This window comes from Schistocerca serialis, chromosome 2, assembly GCF_023864345.2.
Source record: "Schistocerca serialis cubense isolate TAMUIC-IGC-003099 chromosome 2, iqSchSeri2.2, whole genome shotgun sequence".
Classification (NCBI taxonomy): Eukaryota; Metazoa; Arthropoda; class Insecta; order Orthoptera; family Acrididae; genus Schistocerca; species Schistocerca serialis.
The window spans coordinates 1132715530-1132736343 of NC_064639.1; the positions used below are offsets into that span (position 1 = coordinate 1132715530).

At 45.9% G+C, this 20814-nt stretch overlaps 1 protein-coding gene and 1 non-coding gene across 2 annotated transcripts in view; both read right to left on the reverse strand.

The window, feature by feature from the left end:
• Positions 1-20814, reverse strand: part of LOC126458596 (leukocyte elastase inhibitor-like) — a 164096-nt gene that overhangs the window by 51686 nt on the left and 91596 nt on the right. The gene's annotated exons all lie outside the window — the stretch shown is intronic.
• On the reverse strand, positions 12250-12324 carry Trnas-cga (transfer RNA serine (anticodon CGA)). Its single transcript has one exon. It is a non-coding gene; the product is annotated as a tRNA-Ser (tRNA).

Here is a 20814-nt window from a genome sequence, read left to right on the forward strand (position 1 = left end):
ATACCTATCTGAATGTCCTTCACGGTTTGTAACTAACAAGGAGTCCACATTCGATCTAGTCATGCGATCCCCTGTGATCACTTTGGAGCGCCATTTTTCATACGGTGTCCACGGTGCAAGTTAATGGTTTGTCTTGAGTATTTCTTGAACGTTGACCTACATACGTCCCGTCGAAGGTTGATCTCTGCCCTCCTGGACACTCATTTTCTGTCGCCCTCCTGATGCACATGGTGAGTCATTAGCAGCTAATTTCTTCCTGTCATAATTTTTAACATAACACTTTCAAATGAACCTTACTAGAGCCTGAACTTGCGACCTCACACTCAAGGGGTTCCCCATAGGTATGTTTGTGGAGACATTTTCAAGAGCATCTCTCTATAAATCTGTGGCGTGCTATGATAGGCAATAGATTCTATTGTGTTACCACATCGTCTTACAGGGCCGGGTTTCCAGGATTACTGGAACAGGTTCCTTTGGCTACAAGGATGGATAAATTCTTCCAGCACTATAGGGGCCCTGCGCACCCTAGTGGTCAGGTTACACATCATCTAAACGTAACATTCCCCGAAAGATAGACTGGCAGAAATGGTCACACCTTGGTCACCACTGTCCTTGAACCTTAGTCCCTTAGATTTTCAACCGTATGGATAGCTGAAAAACACGAGATCTACAAAGAAAAAGTAAACGTAATAGATGAATTGATAGTTCGGGTTACGAATAATTTTGTCTCCACAAGAGAACGCCAGGAAGATCATAGAATAGCTACAACTGGTGTTGAAATGAAATTCGAATGTGCGTTGAAGTCGGAAGTTAAATTTATGAAATACATCTTTGAAAAATTATCACGGCTGGGAAACGTAAACTATGTTTTCCAAAGTGATTTGTGTACTAAGATTAACAACATGGATGCAAATAACTGTAACACCTTCATCAAGTGGACATTATGAGATCAATAATTCCAGATACTCAGCCACAATCAGTGCTTACTCGTTTCGATTTTTTTCTGTCTTGTCACAGGCACACATAGTCCCCCGCAGTGCTGCAAACTAAGAATTGTATGCCATCTGATGATGAGTCCTAGATGGAAGGGAGGAGACGAGGTACTACCGGAAGTAAAGCTGTGAGGACGAATCGTGAGTCGTGCTTGAGTCGCTCAGTTGGTAGAGCACTCGCCCGCGAAAGGCAAAGTTACCGAGTTTTAGTCTCGGTCCGGCACACAGTTTTAATCTGCCAGGAAGTTTCGGTCCCAGATCACTTGAAACTTGTAATAGTAAAATCAAACGTTTCTAACACCAGAAAAGGTGACTGGTTGAGGCCATTTTCGATAACTTGTATTTACCATAGTCGCGGTGTTCCACATCCAAAATGAATAATCATTAAATTAGTCTTTCCTTAACGTCTTCCTTGCGTGGGCTGCATTCCAACAGTATCTCTGTAACCAATAAAACGGCATACACTTTGCTTGGGATGTTTTACTCGAATAAGTCTCTAGTATCTCGATAAATAGTACAATTCTCAAGGCTGTCAATTCAACTAAGTACCTGAGTGTTAAAATTACGAACAACTTCAGTTGGAAAGACCACATAGATAATATTGTGGGGAAGGCGAGCCAAAGGTTGCGTTCCATTGGCAGGACACTTAGAAGATGCAACAAGTCCACTAAAGAGACAGCTTACACTACAATCGTTCGTCCTCTGTTAGAATATTGCTGCGCGGTGTGGGATCCTTACCAGGTGGGATTGACGGAGGACATCGAAAGGGTGCAAAAAAGGGCAGCTCGTTTTGTATTATCACGTAGTAGGGGAGAGAGTGAGGCAGATATGATACGCGAATTGGGATGGAAGTCATTACAGCAAAGACGTTTTTCGTCGCGGCGAGATCTATTTACGAAATTTCAGTCACCAACTTTCTCTTCCGAATGCGAAAATATTTTGTTGAGCCCAACCTACATAGGTAGGAATGATCATCAAAATAAAATAAGAGAAATCAGAGCTCGAACAGAAAGGTTTAGGTGTTCGTTTTTCCCGCGCGCTGTTCGGGAGTGGAATGGTAGAGAGATAGTATGATTGTGGTTCGACGAACCCTCTGCCAAGCACTTAAATGTGAATTGTAGAGTAGTCATGTAGATGTAATGTATCAGCCCCTAAAATATTTACTACTAGCTGTGTATCCGCCGTTGCCCGGGTGTACAGCTATTCAAATCTTCTATTACTCCATCTCCTCCTTTCCCTTTCTATGTGAATCTTCTGTTCTCCCTCTCTCTGCCCAACTTGTCCTCCCACATCTCTCTGTCAACCTCCCCCCCCCCCACCTACCTTTGTCTGTCCATCTCTTATTTCCCCCTCTACGTCTGTTCATCTCGTCCTCCCACTTTACTCTGAACAAAATCATGCCCAACCCCATAGGAGGTTGCTTGTTTTTACCCCACAGTATTTCTTTCCAGAAAGCAAGCAGTGTGTGTACCAAGTCTGGTTGAAATCGACCCAGGGACAAAGGAGGAGCTTACGCACATGTCACGTTTATATCACATATATTTAATATATTTCATTTATATTTCAACTGTATCGCTAACGCATTTCACGCTGCAGTTTTCTTTTCACGCAGCTCAATTTTTATGACGTCATATCTTCTGAATTATGTGACTAATTTTGCAGAGACATGTAGTGTCACGCCTGGATATTGTCTGCAAAATGTGTTGGGCATAGAGGTAGTAGTGAAGAAGTAATAAATTCGAATGTCATATGTGACGTGGCACTTTTTCACGCATATTCGTGTTTACGATAAATCCTTTGACCTATGTATCGCACAAAAATGCATTTTTGCAGGTACATTCAGTGGTATGTGTAAATACGTCTGCAAAATATGTTGCGAATAGAGCTAGTAATAAAAAAATATTGAATTAATACGCCGTGTCTCATGTGGCAGTTTTACTGCATGGACAGTAAAAATGTAGTAAGCAATAATCTTTTCTCCTTTCATGTTTTTGTGGGGGGCATCAGCGCGAAAAAGTCATGTAAAGGCTTGAAAGTATGTGTAAAGTTTGTGGATCGTCACAAAGGGCTTTCATTCTCAGATAATGGATGCATACATTTTCGCTATTTGCGCGTCGTAAACTGAACTTCATTTTCTCTCCCGCCCCCAACTCTTTCAGAGGTTAGTAGTTCTTGCGCCCATACTGGTTCTTTTCAGACGGTTAAATGATACGTGTACCAAGTTTGGTTGAAATTGATCCAGTTGTTTAGGAGGAGATGTGGAACATACATACATACACTGTTATAATATGTATGATTCCCAGTGAAACACTTTGTGTTGCGAAAGAGAGAGAGAGAGAAAGAAAGAAAGGAAGGGAGAGTGGGAGGGAAGGAATTTAAAAAAAAATGAATGGAGAGAAGGAGGAATTATGGAAGGAACAGAGGGAAGGAAAGGCAGGAAGGATCTCATAACGGCAGAGATTCTCTTTCAGTTATTACACATACACTCTCGCGTTGAAACTAATAATATATCACATTCAAAATTCCTTAGGGATTCTGCTTCATCAGAAGTGCATTGTGGTACATACATCGAAAAGCCATGAGCTCAATGGAGATAGAAGCGACTGTCTCATATTTTGTCATGTAACGCTTCTCCAGCGTACATTCCCAAGCCGCGGAATTCTAAATGAAGAGCAGTACGCTCAACCACCATGTGAATTTCAGCTCACAGTTTCCACTCGGCTTACACAGAACATTGTCCAGTGAGCTGTGTTTCCTCTTGCCGCGTGTTTGCTCTAGCTCTTAGGTGTGACTCGACCGGCACGTTTCGCAAGAACTCTATGTTTGTACTTGCTGCGATGCTTGCACAAACGTAATACGGAGTGAAGAGGAACTTTCTACTAACATACACATGGTCGTCTGTAGAACACAGCGACAGAGATCCCACTTTTTTCCCTTTGCTCTACTGATGACAACGAAAGGAAGAGCCTGGAAAGAATGAACAGGATGGATCTAAATAAACATAAAGCTGCCATTGAATTAGAAAGATAAAAAATTAGAGATTTAACGGTATAATAAATTAACGAAAAGCCTAAAAACAACTTTGGCGTTTCGAGAACAGAGCAGGAATGAATTACACTACTGGCCATTAAAATTGATACACCAAGAGGAAATGCAGATGATAAACGGGTATTCATTGGACACATATATTATACTAGAACTGACATGTGATTACATTTTCACGCAATTTGGGTGCATAGATCCTGAGCAATCAATATCCAGAACAACCACCTTTGGCCGTAATAACGGCCTTGATACGCCTGGGCATTGAGTCAAACAGAGCTTGGATGGCGTGTACAGGTACAGCTGCACAAGCAGCTTCAACAAAATGACACAGTTCATCAAGAGTAGTGACTGGCGTATTGTGACGAGCTAGTTGCTCGGCCACCATTGACCAGTCGGTTTCAATTGGTGAGAGATCTGAAGAATGTGCTCGCCAGGGCAGCAACCGAACATTTCCTGTATCCAGAAAGGCCTGCACAGGACCTGCAACATGCGGTCGTGCGTTATCCTGCTGAACTGTAGGGTTTCGCAGGGATCGAATGAAGGGTAGAGCCACGGGTCGTAACACATCTGAAATGTTACGTCCACTGTTCAAAGTACCATCCATGCGAACAAGAGGTGACCGAGACGTGTAACCAATGGCACCCCATACCATCACCCGGGTGATACGCCAGTATGGCGATGACGAATACTCGCTTCCAATGTGCGTTCACCGCGATGTCGCCAAACACGGATGCGACCATCATGATGCTGTAAACAGAACCTGGACTCGTCCGAAAAAATGACGTTTTGCCATTCGTGCACCCAGGTTCGTCGTTGAGTACAGCATCGCAGGCTCTCCTGTCAGTGATGCAGCGTCAAGGGTAACCGCAGCCATGGTCTCCGAGCTGACAGTCCATGCTGCTGCAAACGTCGTCGAACTGTTCGTGCAGATGGTTGTTGACTTGCAAACGTCCCCATCTGTTGACTCAGGGATCGAGACGTGGCTGCACGGTCCGTTACAATCATGCGGATAAGATGCCTGTCATCTCGACTGCTAGTGATGCGAGGCCGTTGGGATCCAGCACGGCGTTCTGTATTACCCTCCTGAACCCGCCGATTCCATATTCTGGTAACAGTCATTGGATCTCGACCAACGCGAGCAGCAATGTCGCGATACGATAAACCGCAATCGCGATAGGCTACAATCCGACCTTTATCAAAGTCGGAAACGTGGTGGCACGCATTTCTGCCCCTTACACGAGGCATCACAAGAACGTTTCACCAGGCAACGCCGGTCAACTGCTGTTTGTGTATGAGAAATCGGTTGGAAACTTTCCTCATGTCAGCACGTTGTAGGCGTTGCCACCGGCGCCTGCCTTGTGTGAATGCTCTGAAAAGCTAATCATTTGCATATCAAAGCATCTTCTTCCTGTCGGTTAAATTTCGCGTCTGTAGCACGTCATCTTCGTGGTGTGCTAATTTTAATGGCCAGTAGTGTGTTATTTTGACATACAGTATATACGTTACTGATAGACACCTAGCTGAAATTCTCATTTTCTGATGAGCTGCCGATATATTCTATCCAGCATTAGTAGGTGTTAAACCCTTTTTAGTTTTGTATGTGTACATTAAGTTACGGAAAATATTCAGGACAGACGTGTGTGTGTCTCAATTGCATATCCAAACACCGTCAGTCCAAAAACTTCCGAGACTAATTTTATTCATGCTGTATAAGCGATGGCAGCGTAGGAACTCGAACTGACAACGAGGAACAACAGAAGTGCATTCGGCCAGTCAGCTGTGAGCAAGCATTATGGAGGATGTGCGACCGTAATGTGTCAACGTTGTTGCGTCACGAATCACAGTGAAGAACCTGAAATCACTAAATCAAGTGTTCAATACAGAACATCACTAAATCAAGTGTTCAATACAGAACATCACTTAATCAAGTGTTCAATACATTCTTCACCATGTTCTGAAGAAAAGGAAGATGTATGTAAAGTTTATCCCGCATACCTTGATTCCTCAATACAAACGACGACGTTCGAGTGCCTACCACGACTTGACTGAAGTGCTAAATACGGACACTCCGCTGCAGAGTGAGAATTTCATTCTGGAAACATCCCCCAGGCTGCGGCTAAGCCATGTCTCCGAAATAGCCTTTCTTCCAGTATTGCTAGTCCTGCAAATTTCGCAGGAGAACTTCTGTGAAGTTTGGAAGGTAGGAGACGAGGTACTGGCGAAAGTAAAATTGTGAGGAGGGGTCGTGGGTCGTGCTTGGGTAGCTCAGTTGGTAGAGCACTTGCCCGCGTAAGGTCCCGAGTTCGAGTCTCAGTCCGGCACACAGTTTAATCTGCCAGGAAGTTCCAAAACCAGCGTACACTTCGCTGCAGAGTGAAAATTTCATTCTAAATACAGACAATTCTTTTCTGAAAGAAGATCACCAGGGATGACGAGACTTGGTGTTATTAATACGAACCTACCACAAAACGACGAAGTGTAGAAATTCACATGAAAGGGCGAATGCTTTGCTCACATAACCACATTCAAGCCGACGTGATGGATTAGTTGAATATCACCCCGAACAAAAACGTTACTGACTGCCAGAATGAGATTTTCACTCTGCAGCGGAGTGTGCGCTGATATGAAATTTCCTGGCAGATTAAAACTGTGTGCCCGACCGAGACTCGAACTCGGGACCTTTGCCTTTCGCGGGCAAGTGCTCTTCCAACTGAGCTACCGAAGCACGACTCACGCACGGTACTCACAGCTTTACTTCTGCCAGTACCTCGTCTCCTACCTTCCAAACTTTACAGAAGCTCTCCTGCAAACCTTGCAGAACTAGCACTCCTGAAAGAAAGGATATTGCGGAGACATGGCTTAGCCACAGACTGGGAGAGGTTTCCAGAATGAGATTTTCACTATGCAGCGGAGTGTGCGCTGATATGAAATTTCCTGGCAGATTAAAACTGTGTGCCCGACCGAGATTCGAACTCGGGACCTTTGCCTTTCGCGGGCAAGTGCTCTACCAACTTTTTTTTTTTTTTTTTAATGAACCGCTGCCGGAGCAGGACGACGGGTAGGGCAGGGGTCGACACCCGAAGCCTGGCCAACCCGCCGCCACGCCCAAGCAACGTGTTCGAGTTCGAGGATCGAAGGATCAGGAAGAGGATGGAGTGGGTTTGTCGATGTTGTTCTTTTTATTTATTTATTTCTTTAATTTTTATAACATTTTTTTTGTATTATAGATTTATTTTTGTTTCATTACAAAGAAAGATCCTACAACTGCCGTAGCCGAGCGTCCGAGTCGTCTTCTCGTCTGTTGGTAGGGGTTCCCCCCTATTCCGTCCGTAGAGGATCAATATGCTCCAGTATTCTTCTTCATTTTCAGCGTCTCATACCCGGAACGCCCCAGTGAGCAGGAGGATCCGCAAATAATGAACCTAAATAATTTGCGAAACGAGTTCTGTACTTCGGGTGGCGGCTGAAAGCTGCATGTGTCGTCATCAATAGGGACCAAAAGTCGAGTGTGCCTTTGGGAGCATCGCAAAATATGTAGTAAACGGCCATGCCTTTTAGCCAGTTAACGGCGTTCGTTCTGGTTGATGGAAAGTATACGACGTCGGGGCGCAATACGTCATCAGGGGAGATAGACTCCGGCAATCGCCGCAAGAGTAATGCCAGCATGCGCTGCGTCAGTAGCCAGCACTCGCTGGTCGCGGCACACGTCAGCCGGTGTGCATCCGAGTCAGCGACTGAGCATGTCGGACACAAGGGGTCGTCCGTCAGATGTATGGAATGTAACCTCTGACGAGTAGCGAACTTCCCATTCACAACTACGTACCACAATGAACGCACCGTCGTAGGTAGAAAAGGCGTGTGTACCGCTCGCCACACCGTGTTCCAGGCAACTTCAGGGTGTCTGTGGGTGACCTTATTTACAGGTAGCCGCTGCTGATAGAGGCGATAATAGTCTTTTGTGCTGGGCTTCCGTGTCGTCGGAAGTTCTGAACGTAAGTAGCTGAAGTCAATAAAGAAGTCACTGATGTGGGTGAGTGCCGGTGAAATGTGTCCTACAGAAACCGGGGGATGCAGAGAGTGTGGTGCCACTTCCGCTATCAGGGTGCCCGTCAGAGTGGCGTGGGCAAAGGTCCACGTGCGACGCATAGTGTTGAGATAAAGCGATCGCGCACGGTTATATACGTGAATTAAACCGATACCTCCCGCCCGCTGCGGCAGTCTCAGGGTGGCGTATCGGACTTTACAAACCAGACCGGTGCTTACGAAATGTCCATATGCTGCTTGAAATCTGTCGGCCATCGTAGCTGTCAAGGGAAGGATATGCGCAAAATAGTTCAGTTTTGAGACAAGATAGGTGTTGACATAACGTGTTCTGAGGAGCATATCCAAGCGACGCAGTTTGTTGTCCTGCAGCAGAGCACGTGTCTGGTGTAGGAGCCGGCGGTACGTAGCCGCCGCCGTGCGGCGGACATTGCTATAGAATTGCACTCCTAAACACTTGAGTACGGGCACCTTGTCAAAGGGCACCGCCGTTGTGTGGGAAATCCCCCCTCCGACATCCATGTATTTTGTCTTCTTCACGTTGATGACGCTCCCAGCGACCGCTCCGTACTGGCGTAGCCACTGTAGCGCCATATGCATTTCATCCTCTGATCTGGCCAGGAACACCACGTCATCGGCGAATGCACCACAACAAAAGGTCACGTCCCGCAAGGAGATACCAGTTAATCGCTGCCGTAGACCATGTAAAGCTGGTTCAAGTGCTGCAGCAAATAATATGCCCGACAGGGGGCACCCTTGTCGCACTGACCGTCCAACAACAATGTGACCAGACTGATAACCGTTGACCATCATGCGGGAGCGCGCTCCGTGGACCAGTCGAAGGACCACCTGTGCAGACTCCGGAGAGAGGCCCATGTGTTGCAAAACTGCGCGTAAGAAGCCGTGATCGACGCGGTCGAATGCGTGGTCAAAATCTACGGCGACAAGGGCGCCTCGTATTTTGCAGGCCGCCGTCAAAGCAATTACGTCGCGGTATGCTCCTAACGCCGTATGAATGTTGCTGACACCACCTAAACATGTCTGATCGGTGTGGATGGCTTTCCCGATAGCGGTGTGGAGACGCGCGCGGAGGATACGGGCGAAGATCTTGTAGTCGGTGTTGAGGAGTGTGAGTGGGCGAAAATCCTGCCACCTACAACCACCATTCGGTTTCGGAACTGGGATCAAGATGCCTTCTGTGAATTCTGTGGGGACAGTGAAATCAGGGCGGATCAGGTCTTGAAACATTTGGAGCCACTTGTCACCCATAAGGTGGTAAAATGTGCGGTAGAATTCCAGGGGTAAACCGTCCGGTCCAGGCGACTTGTTCGGTGCTCCGCGTGCCAAGGCCGATGTCAGCTCGTCGGGTGTAATGGGCAACAGCAGACTATCATCGGGTGCCACGTCCCGAGGGGCGGGAAAATCGTGCAACAGCCCGTCATAATCACGTACATTTCGCGGATCTTCCATGTACAAGGTCCCATAGTGTCTGGCGAACGTGTGCGCGATGTCCGTTTGTGTCACTGCGCGCCCGCCGTCCTCCGTGTTTACCGCTGTAATGAGCTGACGTTTGCGGTGGCGCCTCTCGCACACAATGTGATACACTGACGCTGTTTCGTTGGGGATACAGTCTTGCACTCGCGCACGGATGCGGACACCATCGAGCTGCTCTGTCCTGATGTGAAGTAGACGAGCTTTGATGCGTTGTACGGACATCTGACGTTCGGGAGACGGCGGTTGCGTCGCCAGCTCACGTAACGCTGTATAGTAAAATTCCGATGTTGCCCTTTGCCAGTTCGATCTGTCACGCCCGTAGGCCATCAAGGTCTTTCGGAGGGCAGGTTTGACACATCCCAGCCACCACAGCAACGTGGAAGCATACATAGGCAGGCGCCTGATACATCGACGCCACGTGTCAGTGACTGCTCGCCGACACGCTTCCTCGCGAAGGAGGGAGACGTTCAGCGTCCACGGGCCCCTGCTGCGTCTTGTGAGTTGTCGGGGCAATGTGACAGTGCAGATGTACGGGAGATGGTCCGTGAAGGCCGTCGGCCAGAGTTCTGCATCACGGGTTGCTGTGCGGAGGGCACGCGAGACGTATATCCGGTCCAGACGACTGGCAGAATGGCTGGTAAAGTGCGTATATCCACTCTGGGTCCCATGATGCAAGAGCCATGTGTCGTGGAGCGCGAGGTCACGTATCAATGCTTGTAGAGCGGGGCATGGGACGTAATGCGGTATCTGGTCCTCGGGCCGCAGAACACTGTTAAAATCGCCGCCTACTATGTAATGGTCCATATTTCCTTGCAAAAGTGGGGCCAACTCCTCCGAATAGAAGACATGCCTGTCACCGCGGTGCGAATTACCGGAGGGAGCGTAGACGTTAATGAGGCGCACTGCGCCAAGTGTGAGTGCGATGCCTCGCCCGTTCGGCAAGTACGTCGCGTCCGTCGCGTCTATGCCATCTCGGAGGATGGCCGTTCCTCCTGCGCCATCACCTACGGGTAGGCTGTACGTGGTGTAGCCATATAGGTCTAAACACAGCTCGGGACGGACCTCCTGGAGAAGGGCAATGTCCAAGTCTGCCGCTCTGATCATGTCGTGTAACATGCGGGTCTTGACAGTGGAGTGGACACCATTTACGTTGACTGTTCCCACACGGTATGACTGAGACATATCAAGTGGCGGAGGCAGTGTGCCGGTGCAACCCCACAGTGATTTCACACACCACACACCACACAGCCATCCACCTGCATGCTGTGCATTACTGTGCCGTAGAAGTCCCTGACTGGCAGAGCCCTCCGGGCTCATTGTCAGCCATGGGCTCTGGTGGAGATATCGATGTTTGCTGTGCATCATCTGCCTCCATATCGTCTGCCCAATCACCAAGAGACGATTGTGATGTCATTGGGGGCTGGACGCTTTCACAGGAGCCCACATTTTGGGAGTCGACGCAGTGCGCCTCGTTTTCTGGGCCACCAGATTTAGGAGAGTGTTCCTTGTCTTCAGGCACCTTCTGGTGAATGATGCCACTGGAGTCCGTTGCTGTTGTGGGCGAGTCAACAAAGTCGATGTCTTCCGCCGGCTTCACATTCCTGTCCTGTTCGTCAGCTGACAATCGCCTCTTCTTGTGTCGCTTGGGTGATTTTTGCTTTCGGGTCCGAGATTCGACATCCACTGGAGGGCGGGGCTCGACACAGTCTCGGTCGCTAGGAACCCCTGTGTCTGATCCCGACAGTGACGGTGGCTGGGTGCCCACGACGCTGCGGTGGGCGGAGGCTGTAGGAACCTCTGCACCGTTGGGCTGCGGCGTCGTCGACGGCGCTGACTCTCCAACGGAGCTGGCAGCGGCTTGAGGAGGTAGCAGGTTTTGATCATCCGTCACATCACGTCGTGCCACCTCCACATATGTTAGCGGGAGAGAGGTCATAGTGGATCGTTGGGGAAGTTCATTGCGGGGCACCTGAACGAGGCGGCGCTGCAGACACTCAGTTCTAACATGGCCCTCCTGGCCGCAGCCCGAGCAGGTCCTCGGTTGTCCATCATATATAACAATTGCGCGGCAGCCACCAACGAAAACATACGATGGAACGTGCTTCTTAAGTTCTATGCGCACTTGTCGTACCCCGTTAAGGACAGGGTACGTTTCGAATGTGTTCCATTTCTCCTCTGTGTGGCTCAGAACTGTGCCGTATGGCCGCAGCGCATCAACGACTAGGTTGGCAGGGACTTCGAACGGTAGTTCAAAGATGCGCACGGTACGCACCCCCAGACCAGCATGGTCAACTCCTACCACGCTCACGTTACCGTCTGCGTGACAGAAGCGAAAGCCGTTTGCAGATCGTTGGAGTAATCTGTCGCAGGCCGCTTCGTCAATCAGTTTGAGGTACACTGTGCTGGTTACAATAGACAGATGAATTCCTATCAGTTCTTGTGGTTCGATGTGCATGATGTCTCGTAGAAACCGTTCAATTTCATGGGCCTTCGGTCTCGTGTACGATGCGTTGAACGTTAGTTTGATTGTAGCTTTTCGATATGAGAACGCCATGTCGGGTCGGTACAGGTAATATACGGCAAGACAACGACGCGACCGCGCGCTAGCGGGTAAACAACAACACCTGCGGAGCACTGCCCGGCGCGCCGAGCCCGTCCGCACGGTAACGTAAACTGTATGCCGGACCGAGACTCGAACTCGGGACCTTTGCCTTTCGAGGGCAAGTGCTCTACCAACTGAGCTACCCAAGCACGACTCACGCCCCGTCCACCAACTGAGCTACCGAAGCGCGACTCACGCCCGGTACTCACAGCTTTACTTCTGCCAGTATCGCGTCAGTTCTGCAGTTCTGCAAGGTTCGCAGGAGAGCTTCTGTAAAGTTTGGAAGGTAGGAGACGAGGTACTGGCAGAAGTAAAGCTGTGAGTACCGGGCGTGAGTCGTGCTTCGGTAGCTCAGTTGGTAGAGCACTTGCCCGCGAAAGGCAAAGGTGCCGAGTTCGAGTCTCGGTCGGGCACACAGTTTTAATCTGCCAGGAAATTTCGTTACTGACTGTTTCACGTAGTTATATGAATGTTATATGTATGGTGCCGATGTGGGAGGGGGGGCTAATGGAACACATGAAGATTTAAACCACTATCTTGAAGTTTCTCTATTTTTTATTAATCCATTCTCGATACTCTTGTTCTGGTTTAAAATAAATATTCCTGTAATTCTTATTCATTGCGAGTGTAATGTCAGCAAAACTTTCGCAAATTAGTGTACAAGGTGAGTCACCAAATGTGTGTTAAAATTTACGAAATCACTGCAGCTATAAAACACAATATTAACATTAGGCACAGTCCGCCGCGGTACCGTAGTGATCAGCGTGACGGATTGCCGTCCTATGGGCCCGGGTTTGATTACCGGTTCGGTCGGGGATTTTCGTCGCTCAGGGACTGGGTGTTGTGTTGTCTTCATCATCATTTCATCCCCATCCGGCGCGCAGGTCGCCCAGTGTGCCGTCGAATGTGATAAGTCCTGCCCCGCAAGAAGCTCCCGGCCATTGGCGCCAAACGCTCATTTCATTTCCAACATTAGGCACACAGGTAAAGCAGTCATTTTCCACAATGATTCATTGAATATCACGAGAATTTAGCGTGTATAGGCCTGTTTGAATAGTATGGTCACCTTGCCAAGCAAATAAAGGAAAACTGCAATTCTAAGGTTGCAACCATTTCCTTCAGACTCTTTCCTTCTCCGTAATTAGACCGTCTACATTTCACATCTGTTCATCAACTTACGCTTCTTCATCCTCTTCAGGCTATTGATGGACATTTGATATTGATTAAATTCGAGCAAATAATTGTCTGTATCCCTAAGAAATTCGCTCCTGTGGATTTCGCTGTCACTATACGCCTCTAGACATCCAAGGGTGCCATATTAGATTCTTAGGAAAATAGTTTTATGCACATTAAACAGTAACGTTTGCGTTATTGTGCTGTATTGGTAATAACAGTTTCGTACTTAGAGCATCAACAGGTAATCTGCAATTCGACATACAGAACAATAACATAGGTTTTCACATCCGGAATTTTGTGATTTTTGAATGAGTATTAGCCTATCGTTCAAGGCATATTTCTGTGCCTAAATTTTCATCTCTTAATACTGGAGACATCACCAGCGGTCATAAAGACTCAGATAGCGATTACAAACAAACTAGGCAAGCCGAAGTGTTTATGAGTCTCCATTTGAGATCAGAAACGGGGCGAGTTTGAATCCGTTGTTGAGGGTTGCATATACCAGAAATCAAGGCTTCATATTTACGTCAGTGCTATACAGGCTTTGTTCCTTCCCACAGTAGTTCCTCAACTATGAGGACTCGGAGAATGGGGCGCTGCAGTTGCTTCTTACTCTAAGACTCGTCCTTTCTCTCTGAAGCGTTCTGGACTGAGGCTAATTGTCATATAATACCGAAATTAATACGATAATGCTGTTGTGAAGCAGCAATGACAGGGTGTATGACCGATTCTGGGGATCAGATAGCCTCTAACGAAGCTGACTGTTGTTAGACTGTAGAGGCTGTAAGACAGAAATTAAATGATGCAGTGTATAAAATTACAAGTGTGGTCCATAAAAGGAAGAATAATGTCTGGAAGAAGTTCGATGTTGCAGTCCACGCTTCAGACGAAAGACGTAAAAAGTTCGGCCAGTGCAAACACAATGTTTGTTTGTATTCGTGTTTATTGCATCTCCCTCATTCTGTAAACACTTGCTCCATCAAAAGAAAACTGGGCACAGAGCAACATCACTGTTAAGTCCCTGCGACCAAAATGCGCGCTATTTGTCTGTTATTTCAGTCATGACAACCTTCGTTTAAGGGCTAATAGCAAGTTGTGTAGCTTGTTGTTAAATTCTGTAAATTTTGGAAGACTGCTGTAAATTTATTTTAATAATCACCGTTTGGAGAATACACTTCATTTTGGTGTCTGTTTTCTTGTACTGTGGTCACGGACTCGATAACACGCACACACACACACACACACACACACACACACACACACACACACACACACACACACACACACAAATAAACATACACAAAGGCGCGCACTCACACACACACACACACACACACACACACACACACACACACACACACACACACACCAATGGCACAAGTCCTCAACTATTAATCTTTACTTGTGTACTCGCTCTCCTTTATACGCTGGTATGTTCCATTTGTACCCAACAACAGCCTCAAGTGACGTGTTTTCAGTTAAATAGGCAGTACCAGGATTCACGAGTCGAGTCTACGGGCGTACGGAGACGGCGAGATCGGGGAAGACAACACAGGACCTGTTGGGGATTTCCAAGCGAGTATACGGAGATCATTTCTGATCTCTACTATCCTTGCAAGGGTCGGGTCGTGACACCTGCAGACGAATGTCTAAGACTGCAGTCACACCAATGTGTGTTTGTAGTGGTGAGAGCTGGTGCTGTTTTCTTTATTTAAGATTAAGACCCACAAATTGTTTGGTTTCAGTCCTACTCCCTTTCTGTTAAAGTTGTTTTTGTGCTTTTGAATTTCTATAGCCTCTTCATAAGTCCTAGATTAGTAATGGCAGGATATTCATAATACCATAGAATCAGATAAACGAGGGACCCGTGGTCCTAATACATGATCTGTAGCTGAAAATTTAACCGTATTTCCCAGACAGCAACTGTTCTTGTGTTTCGTGTGCCAGGTATCAGTCGATCTTTTTTATTTCTTATATTCAAGTGACCACATGTCAAGAGGTAGATGTAGGACCTCAGCAGTATTCAAATATTCATACACCTTGGATAGAACACTGGGCAAATACTGTGTGCTCTGAGTACTCTGATGATATGGTCTGAGTTTGTTTTCAATAATGAGAGTAAAACTTTCCCTTTAGTTGGTTCTTTTTTCACTGTAAGTTCAATACCTTTTAGAATGTAAATCCATATTTACTTGTTTGTCAGTGTACCTGTTTCTTCTGAAAGTAGTTCTTAAATGATTGAGCTCTTCCTCCAAGTACTGTGGTTTAAGATCCTTTTAGCCCACTACACCAGTCTTTTGATCACACTTCTTTTCTGCTTCGGCCGGCCGGTGTGGCCGTGCGGTTCTAGCCGCGTCAGTCTGGAACCGCGTGACCACTACGGTCGCAGGTTCGAATCCTGCCTCGGGCATGGATGTGTGTGATGTCCTTAGGTTAGTTAGGTTTAAGTAGTTCTAAGTTCTAGGGGACTGATGACCACAGATGTTAAGTCCCATAGTGCTCAGAGCCATTTTTGAACTCCATGGAATTTAAGATCATCAAGTCTTCAGAAAGCCCACTCAGAGGGTAGATAAGTCAAAAAATTCCAATCGGCATCCCAAGCAGAGAAGAAGAGTGTTCACACGATTCGTGGGCCATGCTAAAAGAATCTTGAACCACAGTACACGATGGAAAGCACGACCATTTAAGAACTGCTTTCAAGAGAAATGGCTACTCTGATAAATAAATAATTAGGGCACTACATCCTACAAGATGTAAATTATAGTGGAAAAGAACAAACTAAAGGAAAAGTTTTCCTCCCATTGTTAAAAACAGACGCAGATCGCATCAGCAGATTACTCAGAGGACACGGTATCGACACATTGTTTACGCCCAGAAGAAAGGTGCACAGATAACTTAACACTACAGAGGACCTGTACCAGTCCCTTGCGACAGCAGTAGTGTATAAAATCCCTTTCACATGCTGTCAAGTGTACATAGCAACGACAAAACGAAGCATTAACATCAATAAACAAGAGCAGTTGTCGTCTGGGAAACACGGATAAATCAACAGTAGCAGATCACGTGCTGTCGGCATGAAGCCAATAAATACGTTTCTCCGTAGCTATTGTTTTATGAATATACTACCATTACTATGATAGGGTGTATAAAGCAGCCATAGAAATTCGAAAGCACAAAAACAACTTTCACAGAAATGGAGTAGGACAGAAATTGAACAAGTTGTGCTTTAATACTAAATAAAGCAAACAACGGCAACTCTTCCCCACTACCATCTCGATAACACACGGCTCCGCAATCTTAAGCAGCGATTGCGTGGACGCCTACAAACTGTTCAATTTACCTAGAATTTTGTATCTCTGAAACTGCTGTTGAGTCATTATAGCTTCTGATGACGTCTCCAGCATCGGGAGACCATGGGTGCAGAAACATGTCTTTCACCATGGCCTAATGTCTATAAAGCGTAATTCATCTAGGATGCATAAGGGACTACAATTATACCTATATTGATTCTGCCACCAAAATTAACTGACAACTTGAAAACTTATGTTTGCATACTCAAGTGTGGGGAACGTTCGATTACAGGATGCTTTGTAATATACTGTATCAGAAAAATATGTTATTAATTGTGGTGTCACACCTGTGTTACTTAATACACATTTATCACTGTAATGTAGCAATACGCAAACATCGTTTAACAGGGAATCCGGAACAGCTAAATGCTCCCCGTATTGAAGCAGATGATCACATGCATTACCACCCACGTAATACCACTTCAGCAAGTAAAACAAACAATCAAAGACGTAACCAACCTAATTACTTCCTACTGAGGGCAATAAATCAGCCCACATACATCTATTATCGATAATACTATTATATAAGATTGTGACATACAAAACGTGGCAAAGCAGATCAAAGTCCAATATAATAACGCTTCAGCTGCATACACAGATAAAACACATATTTCAGAACAGTGCCAGACAGGACGTTGAAAACAATTATATTGTCAGGAGGTACAATAAGACGTATAATTACGGAATATGTACAGTAAATACAGACTATGTAACTGTCATAATGAGCTAAATTTGGAAGGATAACAATCCACTTGGTAATCCAGAGGCTAAAGTGATAATGCATACGAAAGAAGTCGTATCAGGAGGCCGTAGTCAGCGCTGCGTATCTTGCAATATATTTCAAAGCACTCTGCTAAGACACGTTGGACACATGTGAGTACCAGTTTAATTTCAGGTTGTCAGGGTAACTGTTGTTTTGTGTGCCGAAGGTCATGTCACCTTACAATGTTCGAAAAATATAACTGTTAGCGACAATGAACTATTCTGCAGTATATCAAAGATGAAGTGTTTATTTACAAGTTTATTTTACGAGGGAAAACCAGGCGAATGACAATGGAAGGCAGCTACTCATTTTTCCACCAGAAAAAAAGGAGAGTTACGATATTCGAAAGCTAGATCGTGTCTTGTCCTGCCGCACAGACAGACATAGCAATTCAGTATGTTTGAAAAAAGCTATAAAATGTGACAGATGTTCACTAATAGCCAACTGCACCCACAGCTATCATTTGGCGTGAAAATCTTAAGATTATTTCGCTGTTTTCCCCCTTCCCTCCCCCCTCTCTCTCCTCCTCTATCTGCCCCCCTCCCTCCCCCCTCCGTCTCCCCCTCTCTCTCCCTACTGCTCTCTCTCTCTCTCTCGCTCTCTCTCTCTCTCTCTCTCTCTCTCTCTCTCTCTCTCTCTCTCTGACCCATATTCGAACTTGAGACTAGCTCAAAGAACATGCTGCAGTCCCATGTTATGGATAATGGACTACAATTTTGTCTGTCCCAGGGGGAATAGTCAGTATTCACGAATATGACAGGAACACTTTTTTGAAACAAATCACTTGAACGGACTTATGCCCTGTTTATTCGTGAGTATTTCAGTGTCTTGCGTATTATTCACAAGTTGCTGTCCTGTTCCGGCAGAGGGCTGCGAACTGTAGGGTGTGAAACAACGGTGTGTAACGTAATTAGTTCGGTCCTGTAATAGAGTTTCCAACAGCAGAAATCGAGCCATCAATTGAAACCTACAGCAGAATGAAAGCTGTGTATGGTGATGATTGTATCGACATCTGCAACTTGCGACGTTGGGTTGTTCGTCCTCGTAATGTAGGAAACGGCGCTGAAACCGAAAAGAAGACAGCATCAAGGAGCTCAGCCACAAACGATCACCGACGCCGAAAAAGTTCAAGACCGTGCCAACGGCAGGCAAAGTAATGTTCACAGTGTTCTCTGCATCTGCATGCCTAAATGTGCCTCCACAAACAAGGTACAACGAGACCCTCAGAAAACCTAAAGCACGAATTCGAAAAGTTCGTCCACACATACAACACCCTTTCCTGCAGCATGACCAGACTTAAGCGTTGCGACATATGCAACCATCAGACGCCTTCGGTTCACTGTCATCGATCATCCTTCATACGGTTCAGACTTGACCCCATACGATTTTCATCTGTTTCTAAAACATAAAGAACACCTTCGAGGACGTCTCTTCGATAGCGATGACACCGTGTAAGCAGAGGTGACGTTGTGGATCTGTCAACAAAACGAAACGTTCTACAGTGACTGTATCAACAAACTGATCTCGCGTTGGGAGAAATGTGTTCGTCGCAACGGTGACTATGTTGAGAAATATGTAGACATGAAGAATAAAGTTGCAGGATGTTAATAGAGTTTGTTTTAATCAAAAACGTTAAGCGTTTCATATAAAAAATTCGGAGAAATTACTTTTTAGCGCCCTCTCGTACAACACATTTAACGTACCTTTAATTTTTGGCTAGTGGCTCGCACATATTTCTTACCTAGCCAAGCTCTTTGGTAGCGCTCCTTCTTTGCTCGGAATGTCTTTCTGCTTTTAAACTAGCGCTTTGAACGCGCAGTTGTCAGCGGTATCTTGTGAGTAAGGTACTGAGACTGTATCAGAGAGAAGCATCGATTAACTGTGTTTATACAAGCGCTGGCTGCACTGCCACACATTTACACTGTTGGAGGATCTGCAGAAAAGGTGTATCTAAATGTGTTCTGCGACTGTAGTGCTCCTGTTGCTGTCAAAGAATAGCGTCAGCACTTTACGACAAGCAGAATTGCTAATCGTAGTTTTCAGCATTTTGCCTGAAACAGATATTCTTCCGAGTTCCCATTTTTCATCTGAACGTGTAGTTCAACAACCTGCGCAGAAACAGAAGCTCATTGTTGAAATGGAGTAGCGTAGTCCTACAACCAAAACACGGCGCTTTTCTGAAAGTCGGCCGAACATTACATGCGGAAATTTGTACCAATTTCGTATATTTCACATACAGCGTATCCACAATCTTCACACTGTTTACAATGCCACACGGCTCGAACTTTGTCTCTGGTCAAATGACAGTCTTTAGGTTCTGTCATTAATACTGTTCATTGAGAAGCCACGTTTACAAGGAATAGAAACAATAACACGGGTAACAATAATCAATGGTCGTAGGAAAATCCACATGCTACAGTGGAAACTAATTCCCAGTTTCTTTTTTCGACCAATGTCTGATCCGGCATGACCAGTAACATGTCGATAGGTCCAGTCCTTTCGGAACAGTGAATGACGGGGCAGAATTCCTTGCATTTTTTGGACGTTTCTTTGGCCACGAGGACTGCAACGTACTTCCAATATAGCGGAGCCCTCCACATTTTACCAGACGTGTGAGGGAACATCTCAATTGCACTTAACCTAATCGTTGGATCGGTCGTGGTAGTGCAATTAACAGGCCCCGAAGATTGCCAAACATTACGCTGTTAGATTTTTCTTCATGAAGTTGGTTGAGCAAGCAGTAAAGGAAAGAAAAAAAAATTCGGAGTAGGTATTAAAATCCATGGAGAAGAAATAAAAAGTTTGAGGTTCACCGATGACATTGTAATTCTGTCAGAGACAACAAAGGACTTGGAAGAGCAGTTGAACGGAATGGACAGTGTCTTGAAAGGAGGGTATAAGATGAACATCAACAAAAGCAAAACGAGGATAATGGAATGTAGTCGAAATAAGTCGGGTGATGCTGAGGGAATTAGATTAGGAAATGACACACTTAAAGTAGTAAAGGAGTTTTGCTATTTGGGGAGCAAAATAACTGATGATGGTCGAAGTAGAGAGGACATAAAATGTAGACTGGCAAGAGAAATTTGTTAACATCGAGTATAGATTTAAGTGTCAGGAAGTCGTTTCTGAAAGTATTTGTATGGAGTGTAGTCATGTATGGAAGTGAAACATGGACGATAAATAGTTCGGACAAGAAGAGAATAGAAGCTTTTGAAATGTGGTGCTACAGAAGAATGCTGAAGATTAGATGGGTAGATCACATAACTAATTAGGAGGTATTGAATAGAATTGGGGAGAAGAGGAGTTTGTGGCACAACTTGACTAGAAGAAGGGATCAGTTGGTAGGAC